The sequence below is a fragment of the Trachemys scripta genome, chromosome 8 (assembly GCF_013100865.1).
Source record: "Trachemys scripta elegans isolate TJP31775 chromosome 8, CAS_Tse_1.0, whole genome shotgun sequence".
NCBI classification, from domain to species: Eukaryota; Metazoa; Chordata; order Testudines; family Emydidae; genus Trachemys; species Trachemys scripta.
In genome coordinates this window covers 68921121-68947107 of record NC_048305.1, presented here as the reverse complement: position 1 = coordinate 68947107, position 25987 = coordinate 68921121, and positions in this window count along the sequence as shown.

The window sequence follows — 25987 nt, the reverse complement described above, 5'->3', positions numbered from 1 at the left end:
ATACGTATACTCCAGCCTCTGTGGTTGCCAATGCTGGTCCTTTCATGAATACTAAAATTAACTTTAAAAGTTGACAAATTATTTTATAGTTGGCAAGAAGAGCAAAACAATTGATCGAACCTAACTGAATAAAATACCTGAAATGAAGAATCATGTTTTTAGTTGCTTACTTCTCTCTCTCTCTCTAAGGTCTGTCTGTGATGGATGATGTGACAAAAGAAGCCTCACTAAATTCTAAGTAAATTAAGATTAGCAGAAGTGCCACTACATTTATCTTATTCAGTAATGGACCTATTGTTTCTCTTTGGCATCATCCCTTTGCTTTTCTTTGTGGCATTAGTCAGCGCAGGGGCTGAGATAAAAAGGCTAAGAGATTAATGGAGTGGGATGAAGGGGTGAAGGCCAAGTTTTCTGATAATGGTGCGTTGTGTGTGTTTAGCAAATGTTTTACCATCAAAACCTGCCTTTTCCCAATGATAACATCTGTGAAACTACCCAAGGGTGAGCAGTGACATTTTTGCACTTCACACACTTTGTTCTGCCTGTTTCTGGCAAAAGGTTACATTTTATAAATCTCACTTTGTATACTTTTTCATTTAATGTATTCATTGTTTGCCCAAAAAACATACAAAAGATATTAACATAAATTACTTAAATAGGCAATTTTCTAAGCCTACTGAAGTCAATGGGAGCTGCTGGTGTCCAGTATCTTTGAAAGTTAGGCAATATGGTTTCTTCATTTTGCAAGGTGTTGCACAATTAAATAGCAAGTGTTATAATTATATATAATGGAATACAATATATCAATATTCCATAGATATAGCAGCTCAGCAAATTAGCCCCTCTCCCCCATAATGTGGGCATTGGTTAACCACTGGCTAAAAGGAAGAAATATGATACACCTTGAAGTCACTAATAACATATATTATAGGAGAACTCCATTATTTGGCTTCCTGGTGAAGACATATGTACTATGGTTTTGAGAACACAGTGGCATTGACTCAGGTGGCATTGTAATTGCAAATTAATTTAGTCACTCAGATACTTACAGTACTACAGTATTCATTAGCTGCAATACTACATGAGCAACTCAAAACAGGAATAATTATTTAACAAAATGCATGCTGCTAAAGTTGGTAGAAATTAATTTTGGAAAAACACAGCATATTCAAGAGTGTGTTTTCATTACTATTTGTGTGCCTTCAACAGTATCCTAATAAGTACTTTTGGAAAAATAATTGACTTGGCCATTCAATCTGAACATGTACATGATGGTTATTAAACTCAGACATATGTCCATGGAATTCAAATATTCAAAGCTCAATTAAAATTGAAATACAAAATCAGTCTTCTATTCATAATACAATTGTACACTGTTATGACAGTATAATATACCCACCTTCATATCAGATACTGACACTTAACAATTCAGCTTGTTGTTCTTGAACCATTCTCTCTCTTTTGGCTAGTTCCCAATTCAGCCAAAGATTGACTAGTACAGATTTAAATACCTGCAGTTGCAAGTAACCTTCTGTTAATTAAAAATGTACTCTACTTACTGCTAACAATGATCTGGACACACTATGGACAACTTCAAACTTGGGAGTAAACAGCATGCCTGATGAGATTAAGGTTTTTTCATGTCCCCATTTTCTATGAAATACGGATCTGTATGGCTAGGAATATGCAGATATAACTTGGCATGGTTCAGTTGTGCCATCGCTGCTGCTACCCATGACACTGTGGCTATGCTGCTATTTATACTCCAGCTAGCTTGACAAGAGCTAGCGAGAATATATGTACATGAACCAGGGAATCGCACCCCTAGCTAGTAGTGAAGACATAGTGTAAATCACCAGTTCAAATCAATCCCACATTGGTTATAGCTAAATTTATTGCTGTCTAACGGGTATTCCGAAGTCTACAGTACATTAAATGAATTAGTTGTCGCAGTTCATTTTCTAGTAGACTAGTACCTACTGACCAACACTCACACAATTACAGCTGGCCCCGAGCAGTATCCTTGTAGTACTCTCAATAGAAAGGCCAAAAGTAGCACAGGACTACATCCTTTGTCCCCTTCCACCAGTTCCTGCTGCATGAGCTGAGGCATATAATGGGGACAGTTTGTGGGAGCCTGCACTGCCCCCATTCTGGGAACCAGTAAAGGATTTTGGCCTTTAAGGTTGTCCATTTGGCAATATTCATGAGAATATGTTCTTAGTCCTTCGTTCCTTTCTCTTCTTTAAACGGATCCAATTTATGAGCATGTAATTCTTTACAAACTAGTAAATAGTGCAAGGTTTGTGGAGGGCACTTTTCTCTTCAGTGGCACAGCTGCAGTCTGAGTAAGCTGGGACGGAACCATGCTAGCCTTTCTGTGAAAGCAGCAGCATTCATAAATTCCATCTAAGGAACAGTTATTTATAGGAACTGAACCACGCACTACTTATAAACCTCATCGCCAAACTCACTTCTTTAGCAGCCAAATTTTCTCACTCCCAGATAACTCCTGGGTTAGTTGCCTGTGAGTGAGTCCTCTTACAAGGTCAAGCAGATACATCAAGACATTCTATACTATCAATAGCCCACACAGTATACACCAGTTCCTAATTTAGGATCACATACTGGTCGGACTTCAGTGAATGCAAGGAGTGTGAGCTCCCTTCTCTTTTGCACCTCGTTAAAAGTGACTAGCCAGAATCTACAAGGGAGTGTAATTCTTAATGCCCATATGCATGCTATGTGTCTGAAAAGAGTATGGCCATAGCCCCATGCTCCTTCTCAGCCAGGTTCACAGGGCAGGAATATACTGCACCCTCTGCATTCTATGCAGTACTCCTCACAGTGCAGGCGGGATGCAGCCATAATGGGTTTTAAGCAGAAAGATGTGGCATCATGTATATGAGAAGTTTAGCACATACATAGGATTTATTGATTTGTCACAAATGTTATAGTAGAGCTGACCGCAGGCTGCAAAATTCAAACATCATAATTCAATAGTGATCAGATTTGGTTCAACCCATAATAAATACAGGAGCCATTTGCAAAATGTGGGTCTAGAATCAAGTTTGGCATTTCTCAAACTTGGGGATTTTTGCTTGGACTCATTTCCAATGTATGTAAATATTAGCACAAATATTACTAATTATTAATTGGTCATTTTTAATATATCCACCATGCAAATTCACATATGTTAAGTAACAGAAGATGGGAATAGAAATGCCATAAAATTGGTAAATTTGTCCTATATTATAATATATAACTACTAAACAAGTAGTGAGAGCTGAGATTGTGCCTTTTAACAACTAAGTCAAGATCAAGAACGGTTTCTGTAGACTTTGTTTTCATAGGCTGGGGGTTGATCCATTCACAATGAAAGAGCATGGCATATCCAATTTCCTAGTAGACTTTCGGTGAGGTTAGATATACATTCAGTGGAAAATGTAGCTTATCAGGTTTTCTTTGTAATCTTTCCTAGGAACTAGCCTAGATGCAAGACTCTTCATTTGATCTCGGTGAAATCATGAGGTTTTTTTTGTTTTGTTTTTCATTTCAATTTTCACTGTGACCAAGACCTCATATGTTAAGTTTCAAGCCCCAGAAAAGTTTTATGATTGAGTTAGATACTTGAGACTCTACACCAGGGGTGCTGGAACATTTTGTATAGTGGGGGTGCTGAGAGCCATTGAACCAAACTGTAAACCCTGTACATAATGGAAACCACTTCAAGCCAGGGGGTGCGGGAGCACCCCTAGTTCCAGTACCTATTCCAGGGGTGGGCAAACTACAGCCTGGGGGGGGTCCTTCTGGCCTTCCAGAGTTTTAATCTGGCCCTTGAGCTCCTGCCGGGAAACGGGGTCGGGGGCTTTCCCCACACCACACAACTCCTGGAAGCAGCGGCATGTCCCCCCTCCATTTCCTACATATAGGGGCAGCCTGGGGGCTCCACACACAGCCCCCACCCCAAGCAACAGGGCAGCATGCACTGCCTGGCCACGCTTCAGCGTAGAAGCCGAAAGGAGGACATTCTGCTGGTTCTGGGAGCTGCTTGAGGTAAGCACTGCCCGGAGCCTGCACCCCTGACCACCTCCTGTACCCCAAACCCCTGCCCCAACCCTGAACCCCCTCCTGCCCTCCGAACCCCTCGGTTCCAGCCCAGAGCACCATCCTGTACCCTCAACCCCTCATCCCCAGCCCCACCTCACAGCCCGCAGCCCAACCCCCAATTTTGTGAGCATTCATGGCCCACCATACAATTTCCATATTCAGATGTGGCCCTGGGGCCAAAAAGTTTGCCCACCTCTGACTTATGCTCTACACTGGTAACCTTGAGTGATCAGCTGAGAAAAAAAGATGAATAATGGAAAATAATTAATTCAGCATATTGCTTGAGACCCTGTAAATTACTAATCATATTTTCAACTCACAAATCAATCATTTTGGTGATAAAAATGGCAGTTATCACAATCAACCAAGGGAAGTTTTGCCAGCAATAACAAAGTTTAAGACTATCCTTATAAGACTTTCCCCAATATTTCTCAGAATTATGTCACAAGTAGGATTTTTCTGACAAAGCTGTTTGACGCACAGTGTGAGAGTCTTAGTAGTGGATATTGAGGTGAAACACACCCCATGTTCTGTGCAGGCAGTGTTTTCCCATATTATTGTGTCTGGCCTACCGGTTAGAGCTGAACTCAGAAGGGACAGGTCCTGAAGCAGAGCCAAGGGCTGGAACCAGGAATCAGAAGCTAAAGGGTTAACCGGAGTCACAGTCAGGAGGTGTAGGCAAGGGTCAGAGCTGAAAGTCTGAAGCCAGGACAAAGCTGGGGGTTGGGCAGGGGCAGGTACAGATTGGGGCTGAAGCAGGAGCAGAGCTAGAAACAGCAGCGGCAGGGACAGGACTACACACAGCATTGGGCAAGAGCACATTGAGCAGTCATTGCTCTGCTGTTGCTGCTGCGCTTATAAAGCTAGCTGCTGGCCCTGCAGCCAATTGGTCACTGTGATTAATCAAGTGGTTCCAGGGCAGTGCATCTAGGCCTATTAGTTGCCTAGCAGATAAGTTATCAGGGAAGCAGGGCAATAGCTGTTCCTAGCTGGTCTACCCCCTGACAGCTGTGTGGCACTGTTCAGCATCCATCATCTCTGACAGAATCATGGAGCCGGCACAGGTCTGTATTAGTCTTATGAATGTTGCAGTTACATAGGGTTACCATCTGTCCATATTTCCCTGGACATGTCTGGCTTTTGCGTCTTTAAATAGCCGTCCGGGAGGAATTGGTAACAAGGTTAAAAGGTCCGGGATTTTTCCCCCTCCCCACCCTCCCTCCCTTCCATGCAGAGTGCGGCGCGGCTGATTGGGCAGCTGGGCCTGACTGCACCGCTCCCATTGGCCTCCAGCAGCCAGAGCCCTTCCCCTGCCCCCCCTCTGCCTGCAGCCCGCTATAACGACACAAACAGCCCCACTGGCAGCGTGTTTTGCCTACACGTGGAGCCAGCATCTGACCGGAATGGGCATGGTAATTAGGGTTCCCATACGTCCGGATTTCCCCAGACATGTCTGACTTTTTGGTACTCAAATCCCATCCGGGGGGAATTGCCAAAAAGCCGAACATGTCCGGGGAAATAGGGAAGCAGCATAAGCCAGGGTCTGTCCGGCCCCAGGACAACCCGCAGGGTCTGCAGCGCAGCCCAGCCGCCCAGCTACATTGTAGCAAGCTCGGGCGGGGGAAGGGAGGGCGCAACCGCAGAAGGTGGCGAAGGGGCCGCTGCTGCCCCCGGACACCCGGTGGACCGCGCGCCCCAGCCGAGCCCGCAGGACCATGGGGAGGCTGGGCCCAGCCAGCAGCTCAGCCTTCCCTCGCAGGCAGGGATTCCCCGGCCACTGGGGGACCCTTCCTGCGGCCCCGTCACCCCACGCGGCAGGAAGGAGGCTGCGGGGCAGGGAGTGCAGCGTGTGCTGGGGCTGCAGGGACCTGCGCTGCCCCGGTCGCCGCTGAACATCTGAAGTCCCCGCCAGGCAGAGGCTGCCAGGTGAGCGGGGGAGCAGGGCAGGCGGGGGGGGGTGCAGAGACTGCAGGGCGAGGAGGAGCAGGGCAGGCAGGGGCATAGAGGCTGCAGGGACAGGGGGACACAGGGGCAGGGCAGAAGGGGGGCGCAGAGGCTGCAGGGCGAGTGGGGAGCAGGGGGCACAGAGGCTGCAGGGGCGGGGGGGTGCAGGGGCTGCAGGGCGAGGAGGAGTAGGGCAGGCAGGGAGGCGCAGGGACAGGCGGGGGGGTGCAGAGGCTGCAGGGTGAGGAGGAGCAGGGCAGGCAGGGGCATAGAGGCTGCAGGGGCAGGGGGGCGCAGGGGCAGGGCAGGCAGGGGGCGCAGAGGCTGCAGGAGCGGGAGGATGCATCATGAACCCCTCATCCTCAGACCAACAGCCCTCACCCCGCACCCCCTCCTATCCCCAAACTCCCTCCCAAACCCCCTCCCCTTTCCACACACCCCCTCTTGCCCTCAAACTCCCTCCCAAAGCCTTCACCCCCTCTCTTTGCACCCTCTCCCACCCCCAAATTCCATCCCAGAGCCCGCACTCCTCACCCCCTCCTGCACACCCACCCTCTGCCCCAGCCCGGAGCCTGCACCCAGCACCCAAACTCTATCTCAAAGCCTGCACGCTGCACCTCTCCTGCACCCTAATCCCCAGCCCAGGACCTGCACCCCAGACCTCCTCCCCCCACCCAACCCCCCTCCCAGAGCCTTAGGCAGGTGCGGGGGGGGGGGGTTCGGGGCACCACCAAAATTTCTACAAACCTGGCACCCATGTGAGCGACAGGTAGAGTCCTAGGGGGGCAGTTAGGATGGGGGGTTCTCAGGAGGGGGCAGTCAGGGGACAAGAAGCGGGGGGGTGTTTGTGGTTCTAAGGGGGGCAGTCAGGGGGTGGGGAGTGGGACGGAGTGGATGGGGGTGGGGCAGGGGCGGGGCTAGAGCAGGGCTCCCCCTCCCCCCAGTGTCCTCTTTTTTCATTGTGGAAATATGGTAACCCTACAGTTACAGGTTGCATGATTCTCCAGTAACATCAGAGCTGCAGCAGTGGAGGACACAATGATGTTGTCGAGGACAGACTGCTGAGAAACATAGTGAAAAACAATTCAAGGTTGTTCATGTGGTGCTGGTTAAGCAGTTGAAGATGGTGGAGCACTGCTTCTGGGCCCAAGAAATGAGCTCTGGCTGGTGGGATTGTATCATAATGCATGTCTGGACGACGAGCAGTGGCTGCAGAACTTTTAGATGTGAAAGGCCACATTCCTGGATCTGTGTGTTGACCTTTCTGCCATGTCTCGCCTCAGCCCTCCACACACGGACACCAGAATGAGAGCTGTGTTCACAGTTGGGAAGCAAGTGGTGATCACACTCTGCAAGCTTGCAACACTGGACTGCTAATGGTCAGGGGATTTTGGAGTTGGGAAATCCACAATGGGGGCCGTTGCCAAGCAAGGATGTCAGGCCATTATTCATGGCCTGCAGGACTCTGACTCTAGTCTTATTCTTTCTCCTCCGCATCAGGGTCAGGTGTTCTATGGGTGTGGAGGGAGCACCATTCAAGGCCACAATGGCAGCAGGTACAGATAAAACAGAGAGCTATGTCATTGTATTTATAGTCACAACAGAAAGCATAAACTAAATGTTAAGACTCCCTTCCCTCATTCTCAATTTTTTTTATTAAGACATGCTTATTGACACTTCTGCACCTGCACAGCTCCACTCTCCAGCCCCAGCCAGGGGTAGTATCACCTGCAAGTGGAAGGGGGCAGAAGAAGAAAGGAGGGCATTCATATTTCCATGGGTACAAGTATAGGGCATTGCCACTAGGTACTGGCAGTGATTTTAGCTGATCTCACCTCTGAGAGTCACAAAGGTACAGAGAACCCAGTCCCTGGGCTCAGAGTGCTGGTGATGTCTCCACCAAGTATGGCATGCAGTCCCTTGTAAAAGAGGCAGGTCTCACCTTAGCACCAGATCAGTTGTTGGCCTCCCTGGCCTTACGGTATGCCAACCTCAGTTTATGTGCTTTCATTCAGTTTTGCTGGTGATCCCTGTTGTACCCCTTCACCTCTGCATCCCATGTGCAATTTGTTTGTAGGGGTCCACATTTATATGATTGCCTTGTAGCTGTGCCTGCACAGCCTCTTCTCCCCAAAGTCCCAGGAGATCCCATAACTCATCTACTCCACGCAGGAGGGTATGTAGTAAAGCAGTGGCTTTCAACCTGTGGTCTGCGGACCCCTCAGGGTCCACAGACTATGTCTAAGATTTCCAAATGGGTCTATGCCTCTATCTGAAATTTTGTAGGGGTCTGCAAATGAAAACAAGGTTGAGAACCACTGGTCTAAAGTATGTAGCCAACATGGTCAGTTGGGCAGCTGCACACAACAAGGGAGAGCTGCTAGGCGTGCTTGCCAAGCCTGGCAATCAGGGAAAGGCATTTCAAAAATACACGGGTTGTTTTTGGGGGTCAGGGACAGAGAAAGTCTGGCTTCTAGTCTCCATAACCAATGGGCAGTGGAGTTCATGATTGTGACCAGAGCAGTGAGCAATGGGCATCTTGGGACAGCTGCTGGAGGACTGTTAGGGTCAACATAGGTTATGCAGTATCTATACCAGTGTTTTTCAAACTGGGGTCACCGCTTGTGTAGGGAAAACCCCTGGTGGGCTGGGCTGGTTTGTTTACCTGCCCCGTCCGCAGGTTTGGCCGATCGCAGCTCCCACTGGCCGCGGTTCGCTGCTCCAGGCCAATGGAAGCTGCTGGAAGTGGCGCGGGCCAAGGGATGTACTGGATGCCGCTACCATTGGCCTGCAGCAGCGAACTGCGGCCAGTGGGAGCCTCGATCGGCCAGACCTGTGGACAGGGCAGGTAAACAAACCGGCCTGGCCCCCCCAGGGGCTTTCCCTACAAAAGCGGCGACCCCAGTTTGAGAAACACTGGTCTATACTCACATTGCATTGATCACAGTACGTCGACCAGGGCTCAACAGCATTTGGAAAAGTAGTTTTACTGTGTCACCGTAATGGGACGCTTATACAGGCGTGAGACAAATTTGAGTGTAAATCTGCATAAATAGATAAAGGTAAGTTGCCTTGCATTGAGCTAACTTTGTAGTGTAGACCAGTGTTGGGAGCTTAGGCAAATCATTTAAGCTGTTCGTGCTTCAGTTCTCCATCTATAAAATGCAATTCTTTGTATTGCCTATAATTTAGATTGAACCAAAGAGTTTACAAGGTCAGGGACTGTTTGTTACTGTATGCGTAACAGGGCACTGATATCTCATGTTGCTTCTAAGAACCCAGTAACTCTGAAACCAGTAACTAATGGTAATTCTCCAGTCATTTAACTATCCTAATTCAGGAACAAAGAGCTGGGAAAGATGTGTGATAGTGGCTGGGAACATATGCATGTATATTTGGTTATCTTCTGACTAATCTTCACTGCAGAAAAACAGAGCAAAACATGCAAACTCAACAACACATGGCTCTTCCAATGCTCCTGATTTTGAGAAGGGCAAGTGAACAAATCTCTCTGAGTGCCAGTGTTTCAATACAGACATCCAACATATGAAGGAACATAAATTTACTTTGACACATCGTCATTATTTGTTAAGATAAATTAATAAACAGCACCTTTGGGTGCCGCCAATTCATTCAGTTCCCATCACACTTGATTTGAATATCAGATTGAGCTGTAATAAAACTGAGTGCATTAATATAAGATAGTTTCTTTTGTTTACTTAATGCAGAGCAATTACCACTTTTCATTCCACCAATCACAATTTTCTCATAAACGGTGAGTGTTTCTGCCTCTTGCTTACAGTGTTGAAATGAAAAGGGTCATTACTCACATTTTATTGTTGCCCAGAGCTCTTGGTTACAGTGAAATAGAGGAGTTGTGGTGATTTAAATAGGTAACATGTAGCCTAACTAATCAGGTTTGTTTGAAAGATGTATGATTAACAATATTATTAAAAAAGCATAACGTATAAAACATTCTATAAATTTAATCTTCTAATGTTCTATCCACTCATAACAATGTTCCAATAGTGTGTGTATATTACAGACAATTTCTCATCAGCTCAAACATTATAAATAGGACTAACATTCATGAGTCATCAATATTGCATTCTATCAGCAATGCCCTTTTCAAAACGGGCTTAGGTCACCCTAATTTAATTTCTCGGTTGCTGGATTCTCACAAAATAAAAGTATTTCAAGTTGATTTTAAAAAGCACTCTTTGATTACCACCATAACCCACTGGGATATTGCAGATTTATTTTTCAGTTACTACCATAATTTTTCTCTCTGATGATACTACTTTCTTTTGTTTGGATGCATGGATACTTCTGTGCTTTAGCCAAATAATAACTTCAACCAAAGACTTTCCACAGGGAATAGTGATACTATTGTTTTTTTCTGTTCAATCTTTGTTATAGGGGCCCAATCCTCCTCTATCCTAAGGTTACTTTACATCACTCTGGCAGCCTTACGGTGGGAGTACGTTATTTTAACTCACTTTAAGGTCCCTTTGTACTACTAGAGTGGTGTAAAGAGGTCTTAGTGTCAATGGGAATCGGGTCCCAGGAGTGAAATTCTGCAACCAATGAAGTCAATAGGAATTTTGCCATTGACTTCAATGGGGCTGGGATTTTACCCTCTCTCTCTTATCCATGCTGAGGCTCTTATTGCCTGTTCTGAAATTGTTTGGTTTGTGACTTAGAGGGACAAAATCAATTTGAGGTCCTTTTTGCCTTCTCGGGTGAAAGTAAAGAATTCCATGACACTTTCAAACAATTACTCTGGTATCTCGCCCATTTATCCTTCTTTTAATTAGGACAAGTCAAAATGTGTGGGTGAGCTATTGCTAAGGGCCAGATCCAAAACCCACCTAAATCCAAAGGAAAGACTCTCATTTATCTGAGGAGCTTTGGATCGGGCCCTAAGTGCCTGATGGCTGAAATAATCACTTACACAATCACTAATTCCAGGAAATAACTTGTTCATAGTAGACATCGTGAGTACTGAAGGCCAATATGTGAGTAATTTCATTCAGAATCTAAATGTCGTTGAAAAGAACAGAAAGAGTTAAACAGTGCAGTTCTGAGGGAAAAAAAGAAAAAGCAGATCAGAAGATTTTCTAAAGGATTTTAGTAGCAGATGACGTGAGCAAAGTACAATAGAGCCACAAAGGTTTGAAGATTTTCCTGCTCTCTGTAACCAGGCATGCTGATTGCTCCCTGCTATCTACAGCTGGGACATGATTCTTTTTAAAAAAAGACATTTTTGTAATCCTAAACTTCATACTTATGTTTTTATTAAGCCCACTCACAAGGGAGCTGCAATAGCTTCTTTGAAAAGAGGAGAGTATATTAAAGAGGGATTTAACTTTACAAATCTGCTATCTGTAAACAGGAAGGGGAAAGATAACTAATACAATAAAATATAAACACTGGAAAAACAACCAGGCATATATTTTAACTAGAGCTCTGCTGGTTTTAAAATGCTTACTGCTTTGGGTTGGCCTCTTCAAAATGAAGCAGACTCAGCTCATCTACATTAGGGATATCTGCTCAAGAGCCGCTACACAGTGCAAACCACTAATGTAGGTAGAAGACCCTGGGGTAAAGCAGAGCCTGCTCTGGTGGGACTTACCAAGGTTCAATGTGTGCTTGAAGTGCTATGACATGCAACAAAACTGGAGTGCCTGGAAAAAAACTATTATAAGGGTGTCTTTTGACATTTCCATAAAACATTTAGATGCAATATAATGCATCTGCTTTATGGAGAGTGGGAGGCTGTGTCCTAGGCTCTACTGCTAGATAACCTTGGGCAAGTAGCTTCACCAATCTGTGCCTCAGTTTCCCCATTTGTAAAAAATTAAGATAATGAGATCGACCTTCTTGGTAAAGCACTTTGAGATCTACTGATGAAAAGTGTTATATAAGAGCTAGGTATTATATTCCCCATCATGTAATCCATAAAAATGCTACTGGTGAACCACAATAACACGCCATAAACTGCAGCTTTAGAAGTAACATGGACACATTTCCATTATTCGAAATAAAATGTGACAGATTATTTTATGTCACTGAGATAAATATTATTGGAAAACAGTTTCAGGGCCTGATTCTCTTGCTCTCTGGTTCTCAGCTTCAAGCCACTTTTGCACCTTATAAATCCTGGCCCCCAGAGACGACCCGTACCTGCCAATGGGGATGGGGGGAAGGAGCAGAGTGATGGCAGCAGCTTCAGCATATGTTACTGAATATGCTCAATACAAGGCAAGCAGCAACTTTGGGGGACACATGACCCCATGTGCCCCCACATGTGTTGCCTCTGCTGGTCCCAGCTGGGGACCCTGCTGGCCCCTCCTGCTGGCCACTCTGGCCTTGCCCCACTTCCCCCCAATGCCACAGGGCTGGAGGGCAGCAAGAAAAAAAAATCTATGCTCCCAAACAGAGGGGTTTCCCTGGGGACTGTTTCCATCCCTATACACTACTAGAGAATCTTTTTCTGATAGAAAATATTGGAATAGGCTACTCTGTACTGGATGAGGTTGCCCATCCATGGGCTGGAAACCCAAGTGTTGTCCTAAAAAGAACTGGAGAGATACCACACAAAAATATTCACAAAAGTTTATTTAAATAACTCTGTGACATGCTTTGATGATGTTTGTGAATCCTTTTATTTGCTTTCACAGACATGTATGTGAAATTTTGTTTGCAAGGATATTTGTAGAAAGGAAAAGTGCTGTGAATATTCATTTGTATATGTTTCTGAATTTGAATATTTATGAATATTCCATTCTAACAAGTACCTACAAATGCTTGTGGTGTTGATTTTTTTGTTTTTGTTTAGAAGACTATTTGTGAGAAGTAAAAACAATACAATGTGACTTGGAGGCCTGATTAGGTGTCCAATCACAGAGCACCACAACTAACAGAAACTTGAAGCTAAATTAGCAGAAATTGCTTGCAAGCAGTGTATAGAGTGAAATATATTCCCTTAAACCATTCAGCTGCTAATTTCAAATAAATGAACACATTTGTAAACACTGAAGTTTGTTTATTGATAATGCACAAACAGAAAAGTGACTAAATTCACTGGAAAAAAATTTTGCTACAAAGTTGACCTATCTCTAGCTTTCAACAACAATTTGAAAGAAGGGGGCCCTCAATCAGTGCGAAAAGAGGGTGCTCTTCATCTCTTAGGACAGACCTATTCTCCCATTGCTATCTTCCACTCTTCAAACTTGCTAAGGTTTCCCAAATGCTGCTAACAGTTCAGCTTTTGTGATGATCATCACATGACCAAAAGAAAAAGAAAGGCAACCCTTATTAGCACCAAATCCGAGGAATCAGAGAAAGAATGGATATAGTCACATTCATCACGCAGAAAAGCAATTAAAGTACAGTGAGCAAAGGTACATTTATAGTAATTACAATACATTTCCTTTAAATGACACTGCAGTTTTAGTGGTTTATCACATACATAGCATAGGGAGGGCCAACGGGTGTGTGTGTAAATGGGTGAGAAGAGATGCCCTATCTAAATGAATACCAAACTGAAATGAATTTGGCTTTGTCTTTGCAAAGAGATTTTTAAAAGTAAATACAGTAGAAACAATATAATAATGATGAAGTACAATAAATGATTAATTTGAAGTGCCATAACCAATACATAAATCCATACAATAATCATATAGTACCCAAGATAACCTTGTAACTATTAGTACTCAAAATTACTCATAGAAAAAAAAGCAGAGCTCCAAATTATTGAGTCAATTATTGGTACCTCCTGAAAGCCAACAGCTGTATGTGTTCTGAGTTAATTATGGTGCTATTAGATATGATGAGTCAGGGCACGTTCAGGGTGTTCAACACCTTTCCAAAAATCATTCCTCACTATAGCAAGATATGGCCCTTAAAATACAAGTTCAAGAAAAAAGAAAAAATATGGCTAATAGACTCTGAATCTGATTTTTTTTCTTAATGAACTCTAAATACAATATCTAGTATACATTCTCTATGGGTCTTCTTTTAACTATCATCTGTTTTTGTGGTAGTATCTTTAGCTTGACTTTTTTTCAATTAGAAAGAGATAAGTTTTAAAACTTGTTCACCTCTTGTTTTATTTTAGTATAGTATTTTGTATGACTGTATCAACCTTGATAGCAGCCTTTTCCCCCTTTATTTATTTAACACTGCACCTATTTAACCTTATCTTAAGAGGAACAAATGCTTCTACAGCCCAGACAAGAAGTCCGAATAAATTTGTGTTGTGAGTATAAAGTCCATAGGGTAATCTGTAAGTATAGATTATTTCTTCTATTATAAAAGATAACTGTGAAGTACTTACACCTAAAATATGTACTAAATTTTAACAGTACACCACAGTTGCAAATCTATATTTTAAAGTACTGGGATTTTTTTCTGTTGACAAATTTTTATCTGTGGAACAGAAATATGGCTATGGAAGCCTATAAATATGAACTTTCCTTGTATTGGAAGTTCCTGAGATTTATTTTAAGAGTTGTAGGCTAGCATCAATGACAAACTGTAACCTACCATGATTAGATGTAGTTAATAGTATGCCAAAAAACTACTTCCTGGTATTACATGAGTCTCTTAGTAGAAGATAAAAAGAAAGATATAATGTATAACACGTACAGAAAAGAAAACATTAATATTTTTTTCAGCGTTTCAAAGTAAATGTACCCTATTTTATATTTCAGGGTGATGTATACTATCACTTTATGGGAAGGTTTAGTCATAGCAAATGTTATTTAAACTAAAAAAAAATAATTCATACAAGGAACCTCTATTTTTTACCTCCTTTATTTTCCGATCACTGCTAAAAATGGATGGTCTGCACCCTCAGTAGCATTTCTCAATCCAGCAACCTCAATATGTATGTTGTTAAAGATGAATGGATAAGGTGTTTAGAGTTAATGATCTGTATCATATTGCATCCATTTAGCTAAAGATATATAATCCCGCTCGGTTTGGTTTATATTGACTCTTATTCAAGTATTACACTTCAAAAGGCCATCATGCTATCCTGACAGGCTGGAAGATTAAAATAAACAAGACAATAAAGTCCAGCTACTGATTTTTTAGATAAACCTGACAGAGTATTTGATGTATTTACTCCTTTCTGTTTTATACAGATATTAGAATTATATCTCACCAATCACTATCACACTGCATTTCATCACCTCAGCTTTATTTCTTCTTCTTCTTCAGAAACATTTCTAGTCCATTACATTTTTGCTAGCATACACAGATTTTTGCATGTGTGTGCATGTAAGTTTGTACATTCAAAGCAAATGCATTAAGCTTTATTCACCCTTGAGGGCCCAACCGGGTGCAATTTGAACTGCTTTGCATCTGCAGAGTGACATTCACCCCCGGGGAAATCAAATACCACTGTGGCTATTGCACTCTCTAGGGGCTGTGCCAGGACGTAAAACAGCCTTCAGTTTCAGAAAAGTCTTCATAGGAGACCACTGGTAGGGCTTCCTGGGACATGAGTCAACCAGAGCATTCGCCAACTGCTGTGGCCTCTCCTCCTCCTTGGCTAATTCTTCTTTTTGAGTTACACTGGCCAGCTTTCAGCCAACTCACAAACCATGGACGATGGGCGGGTTGAACCACTTCTACCTTCCTCTCTCTTAATGGACTTTCTGCCAGTTGGAGGCCACAACCCTTATTTTGCTTCTAAAAGTGAACTGGGTCCATTGTACTTAAACACAACATTCTCGTTCAGTGTAAGCAGCACTGGGATCCCAAGTTATGAAATAAAATACCTTTCTATTACATGACAATTTTGATAAATGGTTGACAGGCAGGTGTGCAGAACACAGGGGATGTTCTTTATTTCCTCCCCTCAGTTACTCAACTTAGTGTTATTACATAGATCTGTAACATAATAGTCAATGGTCTTACCTGGCAGCTAGTTATTTGTAAAGAAAAATATTTTTTTCCTAATCTCTTACCAGCTTATTAAAATAGTCATAGTAAAATGTATATTAAGTTTTAGAACTAGTGAAACATACTCCAAAAGCTAATCAATTTCCCCTAGGTAAAATATTTTAATTTACTATTTAGTCTGTATCTTTTACCCTGAGATCATATGGACTCCTCCCTGCTATACATCTGAGACGTGTGTAACCACAAAAGTGAGGTAAAGGTGAAGTTGCTAAGTATACAATGTATGGTTCAATCCCACTTCCAATAATATCAATGCCAACACCCGCAGCTGGCCTCAATGGGTGAAAGATTTTCACTCTCAGCCATTCCCAGTAGTCAAAGTATGTATGCAAATTCTAAAGCATTAGGAAGTGAATATACTATGTTTAATTGTCTTCATGCTAAATATTAAGGACCGTCTTTTCAAATGAGAATGCCTAAGATTCAACTACAAATGTGTACCTGTTGTATCCATAAATCTGGTATTTTCATAGCACAAGTGACAAAAATGTATCTAAAAGTCAGTTAACAATGAATAAAAGTATCTATTTGTAGGCACAGCTACTTTTTTGGGTATGCACAGATGTCCATTTATGAACACAAATGTGGATGTGTGGATGCAATTGATGCCTGTGCAAATTCTGCAGATGCATTTAAATGGCATCCTACAAACATATCAGTGTCCATAGTAGCTCATGTAATATATATGTAATATCTTAATACTCTGGATTTATACAGTGCTAAACACACATCAAGGTACATAACAAATCAGCCCTCGTAAACACACAATTGAAAAATCAATGATTCAGATACCACAAAAATGAAAGCACAAATTTAGATTAACAACTTGGTCAAACTATCTTAATTATTTGGAAGCACATAAGAGAAATTGTGTGTCAAAACTTTCCAGTTTCATCTGGTAAATATTTTGGACATCTCAGACTTTGCTCCTGGGTCATTTCAGGAGGCTGTAACTAGATGAGAGCAAAGTAAAATGACTCACCTAGGTAAACTCTTTAAAAAACTCAGTTAGCAATTAAATCTTCAAAGAACTTTGAGTGTGAAATCTGAAAGTTCCAATTCTTACAAAACTTTTTCCAGCTATAACATTCAAGGCCTGACGCACATGCAAATCAATGGAAGGACTCCCACTTACTCAAGCAAGCACAACCGTTAACTCCACATCAGCACAGACTGAACAGACATACTACAGACCATGCCCAAATCCAAAAATAAACTGCACAATGCAAAGAAGCAGGAAAAGTTAAGGAGAAATTGCCATTCTCCATGCAGTTCTGTAATACATACAGACACAAAACAAAAAGTAAGCAGCAGAACTTTCACATACCAAAGACCTTTGGGGAAATCCTCAGAAATGACACTCGCTGCCACTTCCTCTCCATCGTGGAGAAAAATCTCTCTGAAAAGCAGCCATATCTTTTGCCCACAGCCCACTCATCACCACAAAAATTAACTCAAATTGTCTTAATTCCCCAGAGAGGACATGGGCCTGTAGATTACCCCTCATAAATTTCCTGGGACTACTGCCAAATCCAGACATTTTGGTTACACATATATAAGAGACCATGGAACATTTTCAACATACATTTTGACAAAGACACCCAATCTATTATGTTCTGGGAAACATACCCTCCAACAACAACAAACAACAACAACAAACCAACCCTGTGCAGTATCTGTGAAAAAGATCATCCTTCTGGAAAGGGGCAGTCATATAATTTGGAAGAGAAAACACTGCTAATTCTTTGAACTTGAACCTCTCAATAGAATATATGCTGTATGAGTTATATGTGGCACCATGCGGCAAGCAGGAAGGAGATCTAACTATGGTCCTGTTACTGCTTGCCCTAAGCGTTTAGCCAATATTCAGGGTCTTGCCAGGCTGTTTCCAGTAGGAGGAAAAATTGATTAAACATTTCAAGTATTTCTTTGGTGTACTCCTGTTTATTTACAAAGAATGCATGCAAAGTACCTGTAAGCATACATCCTCACCTCTAGGACAGCCCCTCATGCATGGACATGGCCTTGCAGGGGACTTTGCCTCTTGCACTCCACCCCCTGCCAGCTCATCACTGAGGTTGAGGGATTGTTGCTAAGTCACAGGCAAGATTGAGCCCAGCTTGCCTCAAGGGGCCAGCCAGCCCATGACAGTCCTGTTTCCCTAAACACAGTAGAAACAAACAACATCAGGCAATTTCCAAGCCTGCCTTACCAGTCAGCCTGTACCGCTGTGCAGAGCCACTGTCTCTGCTCCCTGTCAGGGCCACACTCATGACTGCTTCTCAAGTGTGTGGTGCCTTTCTCTTGTCTTTCTGCCTTGTCATACACAGACACATACAGCTACAACCATTCAACACCCCAGCCCCTGTGTTTTCAATCAGTCCCAAGAACTCTTATGATCATTGAGTTAGTTCATGCTCAGGACTTTTCATGTGGCCCTGTGCCTTGGGTGGAGGCTTCTTATTATCTCCAGCCATCTACTCCATTAAGGGGCTTAACTGCTTCTTTCATTTAGCCTGAATGAAGGCTGGTCATCACCCCCATCAGCTTTAATGAGATCTTTCATTGCCTATAGATCAGAGACATGCTTGAGGGCAGCCATTAATACCTTCCAGCATAACAGAACCTTGCTGGCAGATTTTGTGTTTAAGGTTTGGCAGCTGGAAAAATAGCTATTGCTTCCTCAGCTCTCAAATTAATGCTAGAATAGACTCCTACATGTGTGTTATCCTGGGGGTAAAAGTTTCCCTATATCCTCTTCCCCTATACACATACCCATGTAATACAGAGCAGGATTTGGCCCTAAGTTAAGAAATGAGTCCCCACAAACCAAAACCTCTGATTTTTGTACACTCTACTAGCCAAATCTCCCATGTGACAATCCCTCTGAGCTATGCCTTCTCCAAGGCAGACAGCAAGACTTTTTCTCCTCTCTCATTCTGTAATTCTGCATACCTCCAGCTTCTCAGCTGACAGCCCTCTCTCGTACTTGCCTGATTTATTTTTCCTCATCTCAGACAGGATTTCTCTCTATCAGGCACTTCCCATAGCATTAAAAATGTCAGAAATAGAATGGGCAAGAGGGGATTTTTTTGATGCTACAAATGAAAACTTAGTGCATGGAGGACATTGATTCAAAATCAAAAGCGAATTTCAACACGGTCATGTTTGTAACCCTTACATATAACCTTTCTGTGGACATTCAAATGGTAGATAGAATCTGGGTCTGATTTTCCTCTTATTTGTGACTCGATCTAGCAATATACATAAGTACATGTGAAACTTTAAACAGCCAATTTGATTTCAAGCCTTCCCATTTGGGACTACTCAGGTGCCTAAATTTATGGAAGTGTGTATGTGTTTTTCTGGTTTGGCCCTATATTGGTATAAATTAGGAACAACTCCACTGATGTTAATGGAATTAGGCTGAAGATTAACCCAGGTAAATGAGACAAAAATCATGCCCTGTGAATTAAAATGTACACTTTCCACTCCCATATGTGGCAATAACCCATGTAAGAAAGGATTTAGCCTTTAGATTTTGTCAAGTCTTTACACTTCTTTGTTTCCAAGGTGCATTGTTATTTTGATCATAAGTCTTGCTGTGTTTAGTGATGAGCTGCATAATGATAGACATTATACTCTAGGCTTGAATTACATAACAGTTGTTTCACCCAAGGAATGCAGTTCCTTGTATAACACAATACTGAAATACTTATGTTATTAGCAAAATAATTTTTCTCTAGTTTTATGTTAAAAATAATGCAAGTGGCATGTTTGATTATGTTTATGCTGTTTTTAAGTGTATTTCATAACATTTTATGAGGCTCTCTACTATTACCATTGGACCTGAGGGTTTCATTAAAAGCCTAGTGAGTGACTCTAGGCCACTGACAATAACAGGAAAAGGGAAAAGCTTATTCTGTCAGAAGCATGGATTGTATTATAGAGACTTTGTTTGCAGTAGTGAGCCCTAGAACAATGGTTTAATATTGGGTTAGAACTTTCCAACAGCTCACAATGAAATCAGTTTAGAAAAAAGAAGAACAGGAGTACTTGTGGCACCTTAGAGACTAACAAATTTATTAGAGCATAAGCTTTCGTGGACTACAGCCCACTTCTTCGGATATGCATCCGAAGAAGTGGGCTGTAGTCCACGAAAGTTTATGCTCTAATAAATTTGTTAGTCTCTAAGGTGCCACAAGTACTCCTGTTCTTCTTTTTGCGGATACAGACTAACACGGCTGTTACTCTGAAACTTGTCAGTTTAGAAAAGGGTTGATGAGCAGCAAAGGTAAAATGAGGAAAATCTGTATGCTGGTTTTAGGATTTACCCCTACAGAGCCATTAGCTTTTAGTTTTATCATGCACAGAAGTCCTTAATATTACTTATATATGTTCCAAAAGAGGGGGAATCAAGAAATTAAATTTTCCCATGGCTGAAACATGATTTATATATATATATATATATATATATACACACACATATATGTGTATATTGGCTTCATCTCTGATGCGGTCCTCTCTTTTGACTCCCACATCTAGGCTGCATTTAAATCTTGCAATTTCTTCCTGCACAGCATCTCCAAGGTCTTACCTTTCCTCCCTGCCTTCACTGCCAAAAATCAAATTAACCCTGATCATCTCGCACTTTAACTACTCCAATTCCTCTTCTGTGGTCTTGATGCTTGTAACTTCACTCCCTTAAATCCATTCAAAATGTTGCTGTTAAGATCATCTTCCTGGATCATCAGTGATTAGGTCTCTCCTAGTTTAAGTCCCCGTCCACTGGCTCCCCCTCCTTCCACCGCTTCCGATGCAACCTTTGTCCTTCCTTTTAAAGTCCCGCACTATCTGCCTTGTTATCTGATTACAAGGTCAGCTCATGCCTTCGCACCACCAGTGATGCCAGACTCCATCTCCCATTTCTCTGACAAGCACATCCATGCTTCTTCCCATACCTACTGGGAAAAGCTCCCAGTCAAAGTCTGGAAAGACACCACTTTGTCCTGCTTCATGGCACTCCTCAAAACTCACCTCTGCCATAAATGCTGTCAGAAAATTGCAACCGGATAACTCTGATTACTGCTCCTGATTGGCTAAAAATTGCAAATATCCCATTATTTTATCCTGACTAACCTGCATCTTCCTCCTCATCACCCTATAGATCCCCTTGTTTATTCATCCATCTGCTATTTCTTGACTTTTAGATTGCAATCTCTTTGCATATGGACTATTATTTGCTATATGTTTGTGCAGCACCTAACACAATGGGGCTCCACCTGGTTGATCTCTAGCCACAACAATAATATAAATGTCAGATAATAACTATTAGTTTTGTTTTATCTGTAGCCACTATGAATGAGAACTTTACATCAGAGCAAGAGGGAATCACTCTTTAAATGGTAGGATTATTTATCCCCCTGGATCAGTTAGCAGTGGCTACCAGCTGAAGAAACATGGAGAACTTGTTTCTTACCTTTTAATTTCTACTATTTCCTAACACCTTTCCATTTAAAAAGACAAACAGAGAGAAACAGAGTCCACTTAGTTACAATGACGTAAATCCAGAGTAACTGCATTGACTGCCTGTGAACGTGCCAGTGTAATGGAGAGCAGAATGCCAGACTGCCCCTGCAAAATGGATAGAAAAGACAAGACTGAGTAGAAAAGGGGGGGGGGGGGAGAGAGAGGAGGAAAAAAAGGAAGGGAAGCAGAGCGAGAAAGTAAGTGAATGAACACTGATGGAGAATTAGAGAAGACAGAATGACTTTTAACTTCACCACATTCAGAAATAAGGCCCTGATCCTGTGACTTCCAACACAAAGGCAGCCCCTTCCCCTGCGTGGAGTCCCATCGGAGTCAAAAGAGCTCTGCTCAGGCCCAGCAGCCCACCCATGTGCACCCACAGAACTGGGGGCTAAATTCAAACAACATCTCTGACAGCTGTCTTGCAATAACTCTTTCGATCACAGCTGTGCCCTCACTTTACACATGTTTACATAAGTTAAAAAAATACTTGGTAGGAGTTAGGTTTGTTTCTGCCAAAAGGGCTGGGGGGGGGGGAGAGATTTTTATGTTTACTTTTACACAATGGCACTCAGATGCCATGGTGAAGGGTGACCTTATGAAAAATTAAACAGAGATATTGATAAAGAAAGGCTGAATTAGGAAGAGGGGGAAATGGCATGAGGATTGAGATAGTGTTTTAGTAGGAAAAATGGAAAGCAATTAAAGAGGATTGAAAATTACAGAAAATTTGCCCGGGGGAAAAACACAGCTTCTAAAAAAGATTGAAGAAAAGACATAAAGCTGTTGAGAGGAGGTAAAAAGGGAAGGAGGAAGAAACAGCACAGATATGTAGTAAGTCATTATAGCCCTCTTGCTTTATCATGGGCTTAATTTTATTCCAAACTTTGCAATCAATGATTTTATGGTAATTTTAGCCACTTTCAATGCAATAAAATGACACTTTTCTGGCCCTTTACCAGGGATGCAGTTGTGGTGTATGTAGCTATGTAACCAAAAATATATGATTTCCTTCTGTTTTGTGAGCACTGCTTCTTTAAAAGGACCAGAGTCTCCCTGCCTGCTAAGGGGGGGGGGGGGGCACTGCCATGCTGTCTTTCAGTTCCAATGTAGAATTGAGTTACTATTGTCTCTTTAATTTATAGAGACATTAGATGTGTTTTCTCTTTGCTATTTTCCTTTAGAGGGGGGAGGGGAGGGGAAGCATCTAGATTGAAAATGTTTTGCTCCATATGTAGCAGGGAAATCATGTCAGTGGTGATAGCTATTTACTAGTCCTGACTGTATTTCTATATGGCAGATTGATATATTATCCATATAGACAATCTGAGAAGCTGACTGGCATGCAACTGCAACTTCCTACTTGAACTAGCCTGTCTGCTTTCTTCCTCTTCAGCTTCTCTACTCTTCCCCTACCCCTGTCATCGGTCCCCCAGCACCAAGTAGTTTCCCAGTGACTCTTTATGTTTACATCTTCACTTGTCCCCTAATAGATGCAAATACTTCTTGGTATTACTAGGAGAAGCAGGGTCCACAAGAGACTTGTAACCAAAATGGGTGAACTGTGTAAGATATGAGTGTCTACCTCATTTGGTACACATCAGTCCAGGCTCGAGTCTTTTTACATTAAAGCAAATTACATGTACTCCCACCACTGCCAGAGTGATGTAAGAGGGGGGAGGAGAGGGGGCTTAGTCTGAATGAGAGTCATGCCATACATGTCCTCTTACCACTTTGGTGAGGGAACCACACTCATCAATCCTTGACCTCCTGCCAGTCTCTTGGCATTAGTGGGCTTCCTCTGAAGACCATTAACTTGAGGTGGGACAGCATGGCTTCCAGGATTCCGCTGTCTACATATGTCAAGGCTGAATCCCCATTCTATCACTGAGTGCAGAAGGTGGGGGCCCTCAAGGATTCTAAAAATTAATACTTGCCTCTCCAGGCATGTATTACACTCCCAAGGTTACAGCTTTTCTCTGACCTTGGCTTGATAAACTCTGCCACCACCCAAATGCAAAAAATCCCTTTGAACCCAGGAAGGAGCACTTGGGAATTCCTCCCTATAGGGTACCCTCAAGTCCTTTCACACACCCCCTCAGGGGAAGAGCTGAGAAAGAAAACAAAAGGAAATTAGCTGTGGCTGCCAGGTGATCGAACAACATGCACAAATCTATTAGGACACTAAAAATCCAATCCTGTTCTTAAAAAAGATAAATTTTATTAAAAACAAAAAGGAAGAAAGTACACTGGGAACTTAGGCTTTTGATAGATTTTAAAAGAGCAATTCCAAAAATTAAGCACCCAAAATAGCTTTCTTGGGAGTTCAGCTTAAAGGAAACAAAAGCATCTGGGGATACACAGAAGAGATCCAGAAGCCAAATAAAGAAATAAACCTGAACATTCCTAATTTACTTACATATTTGGGGGTTTCAAATAAGTAATTCTAGGTATGATCTGATGAATATTCATACCTGGTTCAAGCCTTACACAGCATTGCAGCTCCGTGTCTCCTTCTCCAGAGAGCAACAGACAAACGGAAAGTTTATTTCCCAATTTTAAAAGTTCTACCTTCCTACTGGCTCTTTTGGTCAGGTGCCCACTCCTTTTCTTTTACCTGTGGACTTGTTAACCCTTTACAGGTAAAGCAAGCAGAGAACAGATACCAAGAAGGATATTACAGCTAACTGGCTGGCTGGGTGTCCATAAGGGAGCTACCTCCCTCCCTCCCCCCCCCCCGGACAGTTATCACAACTTATGTAGATAGGACCCAGCATATCCAAAAACTTGTGTGAGAGCAGGATAATTCAACACAGCTGGAAACCCAATGAAGAGCCAACAGATTCACAAAAGCATAAATACTTTTGGATCTTTTCCTCCTTCTGACCTTTTGCGGTTTGCTCAACTCCAATATGTAACTTCACTTTCGTAAGTGAAAGGTATTATTTAATGAGTTATGAAACTGAAAGTCAGATTCACCAATACAGTGTTGCACAGCCAAATGGATAGTTATAGTTAACACAATTTTCCATTTTAAATTGTTCCAACTATTCTGCACCACCAAAAAATGAACAGTAATGTTAACATAAGATTTCAGAAATCTATAAAATATATCCTAATTTCTGATATTGTCAATTACACCTCTTTGGGACAAATATATTCTACCAACTTCAGGAGGGTTTAAATTGTTAAGTGTAAACCAGTTTCTATTTGACTCTCTCAAGTATTTTTCTTCTTTTCTTAAAATAAATAAATAAAGTATATGCCTCCAAGGGAACAGACTTTGTAAAATCTTAAATTAGGATTTTACCTCAGAGCAAAATGGAAAAAAAATTAGAATAAGACTTTTGCACTGGAACTTTGCATTGCACTTTAACCTATCAGAATTACATCAGGCTTGGATTTTCACACTGGCAAGGGATATGCTGTAGAATTCTGAATAGGATTCTTTATCTTACAGTGACACCTGAGAGTGTTAAATTACAAAATAATTTCTAAGTTCAAGTACTGGAAAAACTTCTTCTTCTTAGGTTAGTGGCAATTCACAAGCAGGGACCATTTTGTACTTTCAGTGACATCTTTTAATAATAACGATAAAGCTCTCTGTCTCCTAGAGTTTTTGTCTTAGGTTGTTGCTAGAAGACTTACATTTTAAAATGTCAAAGTCTATTAGGAATGAAAATATTCCTGTGGGAAAGTGAATCTACTCATGTATTAATCATCAAGGGACAACCTGACATGGGAAAGACCTTTACATTTAGAGAAAAAACTGGTACTATAGGCAAAGCAGCTGCTCAGCTCCAATTCTGCAGTCAAGGCTGACTTAATGGTACCAGTCCCATGCATGAAGTTAAGAACATAGTTAAGTGTTTGCAGGATTGGGGCCTTAGTGTTAAGGGAAGCTGCACATATTGATAAGAGTCCCAATATGAGACCAATACTAAAGCACAGTAACAAAGATTAATTCTAAAGATTTGGAGTGAAATGATCAATAGCAATACTTTCATGGACGTCAAGGGCCAGGAATCCATCCATGTCTTTAAAAAACTGTAGTATAAAACCTGAAAAAACAACAACACTTAATCTCCCTCTAAGGAAGGACAGCAGGATATTCATGGAGACATTTTTGTATGCAGAGTGTGAAGTCATTGAGCTTAATATTTTTTTTTTAGCATTTATGAATTTTTTGGGGGTAATTTTTTTGTATTTTCACCTAGATCAATTAGGCCCCAATCCTGCAAACATTGAAGCATGTGCATAACTTTTCTCACACGAATAAAGTTATGCACATGTGATTCATGTTTGCAGGATTGAGTCCTAAGACTGATTTATATTTCTAACTGCAGCTTTCACTATAGAAAGCATTGTAAGTTTTGGATTATAAACTACTATTTAATGTGCATTATAGTGCATATTGCACTTCAGTGGA